This window comes from Lissotriton vulgaris, chromosome 11 (assembly GCF_964263255.1).
Source record: "Lissotriton vulgaris chromosome 11, aLisVul1.2, whole genome shotgun sequence".
NCBI classification, from domain to species: Eukaryota; Metazoa; Chordata; class Amphibia; order Caudata; family Salamandridae; genus Lissotriton; species Lissotriton vulgaris.
Window position 1 is genome coordinate 590,772,634 of NC_141699.1, and position 15,546 is coordinate 590,788,179.

A 15,546-nucleotide genomic window follows, 5' to 3' on the forward strand; every position below is an offset into this window, starting at 1 on the left:
GTTGCAAATGTGTGAATCCCACAATTGTATTGGACAAAGAACGAGGAGTAGCCATCACACCATATTTTTCTTGAAGTAACTTGTCAATCATGTATTCAAGTTGTTCCCTCCAATAACTTTATCTACCCATGTTCTTTATTCCGCCCGGTAGTGAAATGTATCAATAATCATTTTTAAAACATTTTAATCAATTTAGCTTCCTCTGGCAAGGCAAGGAGTTCACTCTTCTCCGCCTTCCATGTCCGTCTTGGCTTAGATTCAAGGCTACAGCTTCAGTGGCTTCAGGACATTTGTCGCACAGGCGCAGTTTCTCCAAAGATGGAGTTCAGCAAAGCATTTAGGCCCGTTTTATAACATGTAAAAATAGAAAAGAAAAAGTTTTAGAGACACAGAGTAAATGAATGCTCTGTATACTACTTCTTTCTACTCTATTCCCATTATTATATTTTATACTATTGTATTAAATATTAAGTGAAAACAAACAGCTTAGCAAAGCAGCGATGCAAGCTTTTTGCACGTTAGGACACATAACAGCCATCTTAGTTTTATTGCGCAGAAGCAAAAGTTTTCCCACCAAGTATGTCACATGGGCATGACATACGCATGCGCAGTAGAAAATCCCGCGGAGCAGCAGCCATTTTAGTGAAAGCGGATTATAGTTAGTAAAAGCACATTGGCAAGCTTCCCCTAGATGCCTAATATGTCGCGTAATGCAATATTAATAAGAGAAACCATGTTAGTTAGTACATTGATATTATTACCGAGAGGGTTGAGTACGAGCAAGTCACTTTTCCTGTGAAACCTTGCTCCATCAATCCCCTCTTTGATGATATTTTATATCATCACTAATTCATGAAACAGATGCCAACTTTTACACTTCACCCATCTCAATTTCTTCAAACTTTCTGTTAGTATTCTTTTCATTCTTCATATGGAGGTCTTTCACCTTTTCGTATAAATGTCTATTATATTCTTCTAATTCTATATCATTGATATTTCTTTTCTTTTCCTTTTTATTTATTGCATATGTCTTTTTATGTTTACGACATCTGCAACAAATTATTATCCCTAAAATCATTAAGGCTATACCCACCATTGGCATCAGTATTTTACCTACAAAACTTTTCCCTAAATTAGAAAACCAACTACCAATAGAGAAACGACTATCTGTTAGTCTCTTCCATGCACTATCAACCTCCAGGGACTTAGGTTATTTTTCTAAATATGTAATATTCCTTACATACCCTTTCAGTTCTACACTTTTGTCAGGTATGTAAGTGCAGCAATGTTGCGCTCTCATCATTCTGCAAACTCCGCCCTCTTTTACCAACAATGTATCAAGAGCAAGTCAATTTTGTAAAACCATTTATCTTACCACAACTAGTTCGGTATTAATCATTAAGAAACCTCCAGCAGTGTCTGTCGATAAACGATCTACCACTGTCAATAATTTGCAAATTCTTTGAGTATTTAAAACCACTTCCACTGAAGGTATCAATGCACAAAATATGTCACCTACAATTCCTGCTATACTAGCTCTTTTACTACGTATTAGTCTGTTTGTATCTTCCTTACTTCCAGTGATTCTATTTATATGGTATACTTTTGGGAATACTATTCCAAAATAGCAACTCCCACACCAATGATCAGGCAATTTGTAATACGCTTTGTTCCCACAAATATAATAAATTCCAGGAAACACCAGTTCAGTTCCATCTTTGAAACCCCAACCCCCAATTATTTTATAATTGTGTTCACATTCACCAGAACCAATGACTATATTGTTATAAAAACGTGTTCTCTCCCTGTGGAGACAGAGTTTCCCTTTTTTTTCAAAGTCCAGCAACATAGCTGCATGAGTTTTGCCATTCAAGGTGTATTCTTTATTTTCTGCCCATTTAGGAATCTTTTGTTTTTGTTCTGTATCTTTTCTTTGGAAATCCTCTCTCCTTTTCTCAACTAAACTCAAAAATATCTTCTCTTCTTCATGTAAAATGCATGTTAAATTATTCTTGTGTGCTTCAGCTAAATCTATTGTACCTATTGTTAGAAAATATTCTCCCATATAACGAGCTATGTTACTTTTACTATGTTCGGGATTCAGGTTACTATGAATAGGAAGTTCAGAGAAAACCACATCTAAATTAGAATAATGTTATTGAAAGGGTCCTTTCTTGTAAAATAAACTAGCTAAAATACTACATGAAATACCATAAGTCAGGGGCATATGATGATAAGTGACGCCTTCCGCTACAGACAATGGTAGCTTCATACATACGTAGCAATCACTTATTTCCATTACCTCTACATAGTGTACTAATAGATTTGCGAATACATTTAAATGTGTTCTATTTCTAACTTTATCGTAACACAATCCTTCCTCATCTGATGCTTCTACTTCTATTCTTTGCTTCCTAACACTATCTATATTCGCATATGTATCTAATTTTTCAGGTGCATCTTCCTTCTCATGAATGTTAGTATCATTTTTTTTTCAATTTTATTCATTTGATAAGGAATAGCTACTTTCAATCCTAACCATACTATGAATATTATTACTACACTACATGTGCATATTCTACAGCATGTTTTTAAGCAATTTCTTTTGGGTTTACCATTAACAGTATGATCAGCCATTTTTCGATTAGGGAGACTTAGCCCCTCTTTGAGACTTTTTCACAGAATTTCAACCTGTGAAATTTTCAAGTTGGTCTTACTTCTTCGTCTGTTGGTTCATCAATTAATTCATCATCATCTTCATCGCTCAGTTCTAATTTTTCAAGATCTATTCTACAGCATGTTTTTAAGCAATTTCTTTTCGGTTTACCATTGACAGTATGATCAGCCATTTTTCGACTAGGGAGACTTAGCCCCTCTTTGAGACTTTTTCACAGAATTTTAACCTGTGAAATTTTCAAGTGGGCCTTACTTCTTCATCTGTTGGTTCATCAATTAATTCATCATCATCTTCATCGCTCAGTTCTAATTTTTCAAGATCTTCAAGGATGACATAAGTCCATTCAGGGCCTCTGAACTTATTATTCAGTCTTTTCAATCGCTGACTTTTTCTTTTTAGTTGTTCTGCAGAAAACCCAGTTTGACTTGATATTTCTTTTACTTGCTATGGTTCTTCATTTATTGATTTAAGACAACATTTTAATTTCTTAACAAAACCAGACCAATTATCTCCTTTTCTGAGTCTGTTAGCTGGCACTATGCTTTGTTTTTCTTCAATTGTTCTTTTGCTTTCATTCAGTTGTGGCACAATTTGTATATCTTCGTTATCTGTATCCCTCTCTATCTGACTTGGTCCAGGTCTTTCTTCTGTTTCTTCTGCCTGGATTCTAATCTGACCTTGTTCAGGTGTATGCTGTAATTGATTTTGATTTGGTTTGTTTTCTTCTTCCTGAACACATGTATCTATATCTATCTGATCCTGCTCAGGTATATCGATCTCTTGTTCTTCTTCTTTCCTGAGCCTTCGCCCTTTTACCTATCTGTTCCTTCTCAGACTCTGGAACTGTGACAGTTATTTGGAATGTCTGAGTATATTGATATTTCCTTATCTGTTCCTCCTCAGAATTACTTTTGACTTGATTTGTGTAATCCGAGTACATTCTTCTATTTCTAACTCATCCTCACTATCACCCTGTCTATCTAAGTAGGTTTGGCTTCTGGTTCTCACAACATCTGCAGGAATGTCAATCACTGGAATCCATTCATCTTGACTGGTGCTCGGTTGTTCATCATCAACTACTTTGGAATCACTTTCTTGAGACCCCTCAGCTGCACAACCTTAAGCTTCAGTTTCATCAGGTTCAGCCACTCTTTTTGTATGGCTCGCGTGGATCCAATTCTGAACTCCTTTACATTTTACTGCTGTAGTGGTAACCAATATCACTTGTGTTGGTTTTCCCCACCTTGTAGCTAGGCAAGATTCTCATGTATGTTCTTTTATTACAACCCAGTCACCTGGAATCAGATCTTGTGCTGGAGTTATTTGCCTGGTGACAGCGTCTTCTCCAACGTGGTGAGAGATAGAACGCACTTGGTCAGCCAGTTCTTTCCAGTACTCTAGTACTATGTCATCAGATATATTTATCAACTTATGTCCTGGCACCCATGCCTGCTTCATTGCTCTTCCCATGAGTATTTCATGAGGACTCAAGCCTGTTTTTCTGTCTGGAATGCTTCTGAGTCCCATCAGAACAAGAGGTAAAGCATCTGGCCATTCTAATCGAGTTGATTCATAAATCTTTCCCAATCTTGATTTGATTGTGCCATTCACAGATTAGAACAATTATCTCATTATTGAAATGTCTTCCTCGGTTTAATTCAATCGTTACTGGAAAACCAAAACGTGGTATGAGCTCTCTAAGTCACAGCTTTCCAGGCGTTTCATGTTGGTGACACACCTTTTTGTGAAAAAAAATTCAGGGACACGGTAACGCGAGCGAGCGAGCCCGAACCACCTAAGGGGGATGCGAGAAACTTTTGAAAAAGTAGTGGGGAAATGGTGCATTTCCAGGAAAATTTGAGAAAGCAGGAAGGTTAATAAAGTAATTGTTAATCTGGTCTAACAAAGCCAGTGACTGGTAAAACTGAGTGTAAGCAAGGTTAGGTTTGTGTATGAAACAAGAATATAATCATGCACACATTGACACATACCCCAGTGATTTACGGCACAACCCCATCCACACACAACCCCACCCCCCAAAACACACCCCCACACACACACTCCCACACAACCCCACCCACACACAACCCCACCCCCACACACACCCACAGCCCCACACACACACAAACAACCTGATGTCTCACTCATATTCATATTGTGTTTACCAATTTCATACGGTTATGGTCTATTAAACATTCCTATGCAATGACCATGTCGACAATACCCTCATACTTGCCCCTCCCTTCGTACCCCTTCCCAACATCCCAATTCCTCCCTCTCCTTAAAACTATCATTCATGTACCTTTCTAACCTTCTGCCCTTCTCACCTCACAACTATCAAGAGCATGCATCCCACCATCTCACACCTTTACATCACAACCTCCCACTCAAGCCTTCCGAGTCTGTTTCACTATTCGTCTTAATGAGCCTGACCAAACGTCTTGATCACACTACATTCATTCTAATCTTTCCCCCTCGCCTTCTTTCGTACCCCATCGCATACCTGCTGCACAACATCCGTCCTCCTCTCTGCATCACAAAAGGAGTTTGCTTCAGCATTCAAACACCTGACCTTTAAACCCAACTGCCGCCCCTTCTCCTCAATTAACCTTACCCTTTGCTCGACGTGATCACCACCTGCACAGCTTAAATTTATCCGTGCTGCCTAAAACACAACAACTTCCATAAAGCATCCCAACGGTAAAAGACATAACCGGTTTTAAATCTCATTTTGCGAAAATATAAATTATCGATGCATCTCTAAACAGTTCAAAACCAAAACGGTCTAAGCCTCAATACTTACTGACTGAGTGAGTGCCTGGGATGGTGGGGTAGCGGCGGCTCCGATATCAGTGTCCCAGCAAGGCCGCGCGCTCAGGGCCGTGAGCAGCCCCGTAGCACTCACGGAGGGAGGGAGGGGGTCAATACTCACTTGAGCTCCTGTCCACAAGGCTCCCCTCCGCCTTCACGTGGTGTGCACGTCGCGTGAGTCGCATTCCCCTAATATCGGCCGGCCAGCAGATATCATCGCATCACATCGCGCCGCATCGTGCCGCATCGCGCGACACACCTACGTGTGGATCGCGACACATTAATGTGATGCGCCACACAGTTTGGAAAGATGTGCTCTAAGTAATAGTTTGGCTACTGTGATGCTATCATTCCTACGTGTAGGGTAAGCTTCCACCCATTTTGAAAATAGGCAGACAATGACAAGAACGTACTTCATTCCTCTGCAAGGGGGTAATTGAATGAAATCAATCTGAAGTCGAATAAATGGACCTTCTGCCTTTCCAATCTTTCCTGACAATACCACAGTTCTTTTCCCAGGATTCATTTGTTGGCACACCAAACACCTATGGCAAAGACTCTCTGCAACGTTCCTGAACTTTGCATTGAACAAAGTTTGTCTGAATAGTCTTATCATAGCGTCTCGCCCTACATGAGAATCACCATGATACATGCTAGCCATAGGAGCAAGCATTCAGTTTGGCAACACAGGCCTCCCATCAAGGTAAACAATGACACCACCTCCAGCCCTTCTCTGACATCCTATTTCTGCCCATTCTTCCTTCTCTTCCTGTTCTTCATCATTTTGCAAATTATTTCACTTCTTCTCACGTTTTCACTCTCTCAAGCAAAATAAGTTGGCAGCTGTTTCTTTTTGGTTCAATTTTCGTGTTTATTGCCATTTGATTTTTGGCACAATATTGAGCTAGCTGGTCAGCATATCGGTTACCTGCTGTCACTTTGTCATTGCCAGACTGGTGAGTAGCACACTTGACCACAGCTACTGTTTCTGGTAATTGAATTGCTTTTAGTAAATCTTTCACAAAATTTCCATTTTTAATTGGAGTACCTGATGAAGTCAGAAACTCTCTTTACATTCAGAGTTTGCCAAAATCATGCACAACTCCATAGCCATATTGGCTATCAGTAAAAATAGTCACTTTCAGATTTTTCCCAAATTTACAAGCTTTTGTCAATGCAATAAATGTTGCTACCTGTGCAGATTTTACTCCAGGTAAATATGATGCTTCAACTGGACCCCATAGAGTGCAAACTGCATAAGCAGCACTCAAACCTCCTTCCTCATGTCGCATACATGGACCATCTACAAATAGCTCATGTTCTGAATTTGTTAGTTGCTCTTCTCTTATGTTTAGGCGTGGTTTAGGACAATATTCTGTAAGACCAATACAATTATGTTCGATTTCATTTGCGATTCAAGTAACAATGTTGCTGGGTTCAGAATATTACATCTAGCAATTGTCACATTCTCTGCACCTACAAGAATTCGTTCATACTTAGTCAGCCGACTAGGTGTTAAATACTGAGTTTTAGACCTGGTCAGTAAAATCCCAACTGCATGTGGGACATACACTGATACTGGATGTCCTATGATAATGGACTCAATTTGCTCAAGACTCGCACAAGTTGCTGCTCCTGCTTTCAGACATCCTGGCAATGCTGCTGCCACTGGATCCAGAGTAGAGGAAAAATATGCAACAGGTCGTCTCATTAGACCACGAGTCTGAGTCAGAACTGAAAGTGCACAATTGTCTTGTGTGTCACAAAACAATGCAAAATCTTTTGCTTAGTCAGGCATCCCTAATGCTGGAGCTGAACACAGACAATCTCGTAACTTTAGAAAAGATGACATGCTTCCATCATCCCATTCTACTGGGTCTTTTGCTCTTTTCTTTGTCATTTGTATCAAAGGTTTTGCTAGGACTGCAAATCCCACAATCCATTGCCTTCAGTAACCTACAACTCCAAGAAACATTTTGATTTCTTTCTGTGTATGAGGTAGATTTGTGTTTTGAATTATTCTGATTATTTCACGGGTAACCCTTCTGACACCTCTCTCTATCTGGTGCCCCAGATATTTCACTGATATAGTACAATACTGCAATTTTTCAGGTGATACTTTGTGTCCACCTTTTCCTAAATGATTCAGCAAAGCAATTGTATAAGTAACACAGTCTTTTCGATTCTTAGATGCCACCAGTAGGTCATCTATATACTGCACCAGGACTGATTGTCCGGGCAATATCAAAGATTCAAGACATTTTTTCAAGATCTGATTAAAGATTGATGGACTTTCTGTGTACCCCTGAGGGACGCGATTTCAAACATAGATATGGTCATCAAATTTGAACGAGAAAAGATACTTACTATCCGGGTGCAGTGGTATTGAGAGAAATGCGTGGAAAAGGTCAATTACGGTGAACCAGCCTGCTGCCCATGGTATTTGATACAAAATCACAGCAGAGTTTGGCACAGCTGGATAACATGGGACGACAATTTCATTAATTTTGCGGGGGTCCTTTACGACCCTGTATTTTTTGCTCGGTTTCTTGATGCCAATTATGGGTGAATTACATGGACTGCTCATTATTTCTTGCAAAATTCCTGCTTCCACTAGACGTTTTATTTCTAGTGCGACTCCTGATTTTATTTCTGGGCTCATTTTGTACTGTTGAATATTTGGATAAACTGCACCTTCTTTTACTGTCACTTTTACTGGGTCAACATTTGCCATTAACCCTACATCTTTTCCTGTGAAATCCCACACTTTAGAATCTACTGTATGTTGTAACTCTTTTGGCAAGTCTTCTATGGTAAACTTTTGTTTTTCAGTTTCTTGTTTTGCTAGCATAATTTTATAAATTCCATCTTCATCTGGAGTTTGAATTTCAACACCATTTGGTGTACAAAAGATAGTGCAATTCATTTTACACAACAAATCCCTGCCTAATAGATTTACAGGGCTGGAGTCACATACAACAAATTTGTGCATTTCTTTAAAATTGCCTATTTTGACTTCCATTGGTTCTGTAACTGGGGTACTAATTTGTTTATTAGAAATACCCACTACTTGGATCGCTTCTCCCGAAAGGCGTAGGATTGGAAAGTCTGCTGTTCTCACAGTAGAACGGGTAGCACCAGTATCCAACAAAAAGGTAACATCATTTCCTTTAGCCTTTCCCTCAATGTATGGACCTGACTGATCTACCTGCAAGGATTTGCCAAGTACGCACTCCTCGTCCTCCCCCCTCAGGCACCATCAGAAACTATCTTCATCAAAGTAGGAGTCGCTCAAAAGAAACTGGGGTGTCACTGTGTCCCTTTTACCACTTCCTTCCCAACTTGTGGTATCTATACTGTATGCTGGTTGACTCCCAGGGTAAGGCATAGGCGCCAATGGTAACTGATTTTGTATTACCCGTTTTTGCTGCTTTTTCGATACCTCATTCTGCGTCTGTGGATTCAAATTATTATTAATATTTAGCACAGCCTTACACACTTTCTTCCAATGCCCCAACTTGCCGCAGCCATGACAAGGAAATTTATTTTTAGCCTCCTCTCGATTACATTTTCCTCTAAGTTTATTACCATTTCCATCTCCTTGGGTCTGAATGTTTTTCAATTGAAATTCTTGTTGCTCTGCTAATTTTACCTGTGCCTACATTACCTTTTCTTCCAAATTCTTTAGTTTATTATCCAATTCATCTTCACAATATTTTGCATATTTTAGTATTTCATCTACAGGTTTGGCCTGCCAACAGATTTTATTATCCTTAATCCATTGTGAAATTTCTGGTTTTAGTCCAGACACAAACCGATAGATAAAATGCGGCATATCTTTGCTGTCAATATTTTCTAAACCACTATACTGTTTAAAAACTTGTAAAAGACGTTCATAATATGCATGCACAGATTCAGCTTTATTCTGAGTAGTTCTGTCTATTCTAGTTCAGTTTGTCTCTTTTGGAGGTACTTTCCCTTTCAAGTACAGTATAACCTGATTATACTTCCTCATCACCTCGTCTGATGGGGCTCCTATTTTCGGGTCTCTAGGATACTCATCATTTGGTCAGTTTACTGCAATTTTACATTCTGTCCATAAATCGACAGGAACAACGATGTCGAATAACCCATTTAGATATTATAATAACACTTTTGAAACCTTTACAAATCTCTCGACCTGTCTGTACCAATCTACAGGTTACTCTCTGAGTTTTGGAAATTCATTTGTAAATGACAATATATCTTGTTGATACCATGGAACATGCACATAACCTCCACCTGGTATGTCTCTCATTGGACACAACCTTTCCACTTTTTCTGTTTCTTTCAACATATATTCTGATACAGTGCTTTTCCCTTGAGCTTCTTCCTTTTTCTTTAACCCTCTAGCTTTCCATCTGTCTATGTCACCCCATTTTTGCAACAATGATAACAGTTCTTTTATTTGTAATTTACGACCCGACACATTATTATTTTCTAAATCTTTGTCAGAAAATTCAGCTCAATATGGTTTCTGTAACACTTTTGATTTGCCAATATCAATCCCCATTTCACTAGAGCTAAACTCATTCATTATTCATGAAATGTTTTTGTATTTCGAGTAATACTTCGACATATAAACAACAATTCATCTTCATTTAATATATTCAATCGATCTAATCCCACATTTCCAGGAATCATTTCTTCTAATTCCACTCTTAATTAAAAAATATCCAATGTCTTTGACTGTGATTTTGGTTTTTCTATTTCTCAGGACCATCTTTCAATTTCTTCTGGAGTAACTACAGTTGCATTTCTCGTACCTGAAGAGGTTTCGATTTGTACCTCTCTAGTATTTACAGGTGTGGTTTTCTTAGCCGAGCTACTTACTGGTTCTCATATAGGTAAATCCATCATAGAAAATTCTGACCCACATTCACTTGCTTGGTCATCCACTATTAATGTTTCTTTCCTTGGCTGCACTACAGGTGTAGTTAAAACAGGAGGTCTGCGACTAGTCTGTTTTTCTCCATATGAAGAAACAACTGGACCTATAGTCACCGGAATGGTCAAGGCTTCAGGACTGATATTTAACCGTGTAATTTTCTGAATTAACTCATTCCTTTGCTTAATTATTGCTTCTTGTTCCTTCTTCTGCAGCACTTTTTCTAATGATGCCTCATGTAATACTTGTGGAACTAAAGGTGGCTTTAAAAACGGAGCACTAGCATTTGTCTGATTCTGCTCCTCATTATAATGTGGCGGATTTTTCATTATTAAATCCTCCAAGTAATCATCTTCTGGATCAGCACTTGTCATTACATTTTTACTTTTCTCAGTACTTTTACTCCCTGTTTGTTTTTCTAATGCTCGGACAGGATATAATCCTTCCACTAGCAACAACTGTCTCCATTGTTTCATCTGCTTATCTCTTGTCTCTTTAGGAAATTTAGGATAACATTTACTAATACTTTTATCACTTCTGGATCTGTCTCGCTCAAAAGCTTCTGTTTCCCATTCCTCCAATGCCTCATATTGGGTTAACCTAGGTCTTGGATCTAATTTATTCATGTGTGCTCTTAAATTATATAAAACTCTACCGTTAAAGGTACCATTTTCAGGAAATGCCAAAATTCCATAATCTTTTGTGTATTCTATCCAGTTTTCTAACCATATGCAAGTATGGTAGCCCCTTTCAACCATCATGTATGATGAAGGCGTATTAGGTGGTGGAATAATAATCCCTTCTCTGGTTTTAATTGGTTTATCCTTTTTAAAGACATTTTTAACTTTCTTGGCAAATAACATTTTTCTTTTGTCTCCGTACATGATATAAGGTCTCCCTCTTATCATCTGTCCTTTAGCAAACCCTAGATATTTTCTATCTGGTCGATTTCCTATGAATCCTGGATCTAAATGCCACATATATTTTATGCCGTTTTTACTTTGTGATGACACTCAGTTTGTTTACGAGAAACTTCCAATACCAAAGCGTTTTTTATTTTCAATGACCAATCAATGATTAGAATCCAAAAACAAATTCAACCAATGGTTGTGCGGCTTTTCCCATGAGACGAGTTCTCACGCTCCTGTACTCACCCCTCCTTTACAAAATTACCTCAGCTACAAACCCGCTGTATTAACCAATACCAGCGCGGCTCTGAGTGACGTCAGCGCAGCTCCGCAACTGACTCACTCTTTTGCAAGGTAATACAAGAGTTTACTTCGATTCACTTTTAAATGTTCCTTTTATTAATTTACAACATAAAAACATTTGCCACTGTGTCTGCGTAACTAATTTAAAGGAAAGAAATTACTTTATTCACTGCGAGTAACTCCCTTTCGTTTACTCTTCATTCACTACAAGTAGATCCCTTCCGTCTACCTTTCACACAAGCATCAGAGAACCTGTTAGCCCCTCAGTCTTACTCTTTCTAGGTTATGCAAGGCCAAAGTTTCCCCAACAAACCCCTTTGCTGTCAATCAAGCTTAGAAGAACTTGCTACTCCTCCAGTGCGACCCTTTCTAGGTGATATCACACCAAAGTTTTACTAGCAAACTCTTTGCTATCAATCATTCACACATTTATACTGAAAAATCCCTAAAATAGAGCTTTCCGGTTTTACCTAACCATGCACTTACTTCACTGACAAGTTATCTCACTAAAGAATGGTTTCCATTTGCCACCTGTTATTCCGCCCCCGTGGTTTCCAGACAAAACATAAAAACAGGTATGAATAGTTTTGGTTAATGCATTAAAATCAATAAATCAATAACTAATAATCCATCAATAATCAATATTTACTAACTACCTATCTACACCAATCCCTAACCTTACCTCTGCTACCAAAATAACTGATAGAGCGCGGAATCAACTGCTCAACATATTCACCTGGGCCCTTATATCTATGTATACAATAAACAGGTAAACGTACACTCAATCAATTAGGATTTTTTACCATTTGGATTTTTATACCATTCATTTTACCAATCCAAGTCATCGATACCTATAGTCCTAAAGGATCAAGGGAGTTAAAGAGAGAATAGGTAGCAATAATAACATTTAACATTTCATAAATGACCACAAACTCGGGAAAGGTTTAAAATCTTTAAGGAAATCTTTGAAAACTTATAAACATGAAACTCAAATTAATTTCTTATTATGTTTAGACTAATGCAGATTTTAAAACATAAACATTTCAAAATGATTTTGGAGAGTAAATGTTGTTATGCATTTAAAACAGAGGGTGGGTAAGAGAAAGGGAAAACAATACAATGACAAACCCACACTTTATAGTTACATAGAACGGTGTGATGAACAACCCTGGTCATAGGCTGAGTCAAAGAATAAGAATCCCAAAGTATAGGTACCAACAGGAAAGAACAGGTGCAAGCCAGAATCAGGACAGATTATGGACCAAATTGGATCAGGATAGGACCACCACAGTCTAAGACCAGCACCACAGCTAAAGTTCAAAACGCCAGCGTTGTAAACCATCTCTGCAGCTAAAAGTCGAACCCCGATTGGGTCATCAATCTTCTTCCCATAACCCCGATTGGGTTATCGAATCTTCTGACAGAGTGCTCTGCCAACAACTCTGCTCCCGATCACCTATTGACTGCGTTGGGTCAGTGACAGGTCAACTATTCGGACAAGTCGGACATACTAACTAGCCAAGCCTACCCTAGTTATACTATTTTTCAGGTCAGTGTACCACCCCCAAATGTTGCAAATGTGTGAATCCCACAATTTTAATGGACAAAGAACGAGGAGTATCCATCACACCATATTTTTCTTGAAGTAACTTATCAATCATGTATTCAAGCCATTCCCTCCCATAACTTTATCAACCCATGTTCTTTATTCCTCCCGGTAGTGAAATGTATCAATAATCATTTTAAAAACATTTTAATCAATTTAGCTTCCTCTGGCAAGGCAAGGAGTTCACTCTTCTTCGCCTTCCATGTCCGTCTTGGCTTAGATTCAAGGGTACAGCTTCACTGGCTTCAGGACATTTGTCGCAAAGGCACAGTTTCTCCAAAGATGGAGTTCAGCAAAGCATTTAGGCCCGTTTTATAACATGTAAAAATAGAAAAGAAAAAGTTTTAGAGACACAGAATACATGAATGCTCTGTATACCACTTCTTTCTACTCTATTCCCATTATTATATTTTATGCTATTGCATTAAATATTAAGCGAAAGCAAACAGCTTAGCAAAGCAGCGATGCAAGCTTTTTGCACGTTAGGACACATAACAGCCATCTTAGTTTTATTGCGCAGAAGCAAAAGTTTTCCCACCAAGCATGTCACGTGGGCATGACAGACGCATGCTCAGTAGAAAATCCAGTGTAGCAGCAGCCATTTTAGTGCAAGCGAATTATAGTTAGTAAAAGCACATTGGAAAGCTTCCTCTACATGCCTATCATGTCGTGTAATGCAATATTAATAAGACAAAATATGTTAGTTAGTACATTGATATTATTATTGAGAGGGTTGAGTACAAGCAAGTCACTTTTCGTGTGAAACCTTGCTCCATCACACATACAATATAGAGTACCGTACTTAACTAGATCCCTCTAGCACCCAGTGGTGGCTACTCCGCTAAGACGGAGGAGGGTCGCCAACTGCTGCAAAGGAGTGCAAGAAAGAACAAACACCATGATAATACCTCAAGCTTATTATCATTGTATCTGTTCCTACTGTGCAGATTTGCGGGGCAGATAGGGCTTCTCTGCACTCAGAGCAGTAAAGGAGTGGTTTGCCCTCTCCAAGTGCTCAATGACTGTTTGCCCGGACCTCTGGGCCCTTCTAAAACAGTCATGTGCACTTTGCATATTCTCCATGCAGGCTGCATTACAGCCTGTGTGAGCAACATGCCCAGGCATTGCAGCGTTGTGATTGGCTTAGGGGAGGGAGCCTGGCTGCTTCCTGTTCCAGCCCCGGAGAGGGGAGAGAAGAGACTAAAGACGAAGTGTGGGAAATCGACGAGAAGGTACGTTTTTAACCTTTTTTTTTACTTCTACCCCTGCCCGCCCTACCCTGCCACTCCCAATCCATGCCAGCTGCTACTGCTAGCACACACATACCAACAAACCTGCATTAAAATATATTGACCAATATTCAAACCTGTAGTCTCAGCCTTTGTTTTCTATGGAGCTTGCACAATGTTGTTATTATGACTCATGCAGTTCTAACATGCTTGAAAGCACCACAGTGTTTGCGGATCCGAATCACGGTCCCCAAAGATCCAATGTACATTCAAGAATTTAGGGGCTTATTTACAAGCACCTTGCATCGCCGGGCGTCACTTTTGAAATGGAAAAAAAGGGTGTACCCGTGGTGCAAGGGGCTTATAAATAAGCCCCTTAGTTCTTTGTCAAAGCAACTATTTGGACACATGGGGCAATGCCAGTCAGACATAGAGAGGCTGCTTCCATGGATTGTGTATGTCTGGTAAATTACGCACTATGTTTGAGCCTAAGACATGAATTTAGACTGCAGCACTGCCTTGTGGGAGTCTTGCTTGTAATACACCAACCTGCCTCCCAAAACTGGGCTGTGTGGCGCCACTCACTGTGGAGTGTGGATCCAAAACGTCGTCTACAAAAATATTGCTCCATTGGAATAAATACAAAACACGCAAAAGGGCAATCGTTTTTTTAACCCGTTGCGTGCTGCCGTCGGCCGTTGGCCGTCGCGAGCACTACCGACGCAGCCCTGCTTGCGCATGGAAACGCCCGCACCACGGCGGAATTACCGCCGCGGTTAACGGGTTAAACAATATTAGGACACAATATTTTTGTTGTATAATGTTTTTTCTTACCATGTTCTGACATACAACCCACTCCAGCATCCCTCTCCACAGCAGGCAGGACTTTCCTTCCCTCAAGGCAGACCGACACCAGTGCTAGCAGGAATAAGGACTCTGTCTCCGTACCCTGCCTAATGAACAACCATCAGTCAGGGATCATTGCCCTAGAACATAGCAATTTCCTCAAATACTCTGGTGTGTAGCTCCTCTTTGCTCAATGAAAATTCCAATACCCTGAGCTATATGAATAGTCCTCATTTCTG